General features: G+C 41.7%; 1 non-coding gene across 1 annotated transcript; it reads right to left on the bottom strand.

Annotated features, from left to right (window-relative positions):
• Positions 1-43: 43 nt before the first annotated feature.
• LOC115030570 lies at positions 44-150 on the bottom strand. The gene has a single exon (XR_003836142.1). It is a non-coding gene; the product is annotated as a U6 spliceosomal RNA (small nuclear RNA).
• Between the last annotated feature and the right edge of the window lie 713 nt (positions 151-863).

The raw sequence follows: 863 nt of genomic DNA, 5'->3' as shown, positions 1-863 counted from the left end.
TTGTGTTTTCCTGTTTTTCTTTAAGGACTTGTAACTCTTTAGCAAAAATATGGAACGCTTCACTAATTTGCGTGTCATCCTTGCGCAGGGGCCATGCTATTCTTCTCTCTATCGTTCCAATTTTAGTATATGTGCTGCCGAAGCGAGCACAGTATCTACTTTAAAAAAAAAAAAAAAAACAACACAATATCCTTTGCCCTATAGTGAGTTCTTTCTCAGGGATGCTCTTAAAATTGCAGTGACCAAAAGATTTGTTAAAGAACAGGAGTCTTCCCACTGGGGAAGTAGTGCTCGCTCAAGAATACCCTTGCAATGAGCCATTGTACTTGCCGCTGCATTGCATGTCATGGCTTCCATTTCCCCTGCATTTGAGTGAATTTACTGAATGAGTTCTGCATATGCATATGCTATGTTATGTTATGTTATCAATCAGCTTCATGGATAAGTCTATGCAGGAAAAAGTGGGGGAGGCCTAAAGCCAATACTTAGCAAGAAAATGAGACCCTCAATCTAATAGATCTCAGGAAATAAGCACCCACATGAACCTACTGGATAGCAAATCTTCCCCATCCTGAACTTTTCACATCAGAGTTGAGAGCCAAACAAGGGTTTGGCTGCAGCCTCCTGGAAGAAGGTGAAACCAGCAGCTTTCAGCCAAGCCAGGCTCAGATTTCTGACCCACAGAAAGTTTGAGATGATAAATATGCACTGCTTTGAACCACTAAGTTGGCCCATAATTTGTCACACAGCGATGGATAAGCATTGCATGTGCCAAGTGCTGTGTAGACATTGTCTCATTTAACAGTAACATGTGCTCTGTAATGCAGGCGTTATTGAACCGACTTAGAGAGGAAGCTCAAAGA

Source organism: Mus caroli, chromosome 2 (genome assembly GCF_900094665.2).
Source record: "Mus caroli chromosome 2, CAROLI_EIJ_v1.1, whole genome shotgun sequence".
NCBI lineage: Eukaryota > Metazoa > Chordata > Mammalia > Rodentia > Muridae > Mus > Mus caroli.
This window is presented reverse-complemented; position numbering and strand designations above follow the sequence as displayed.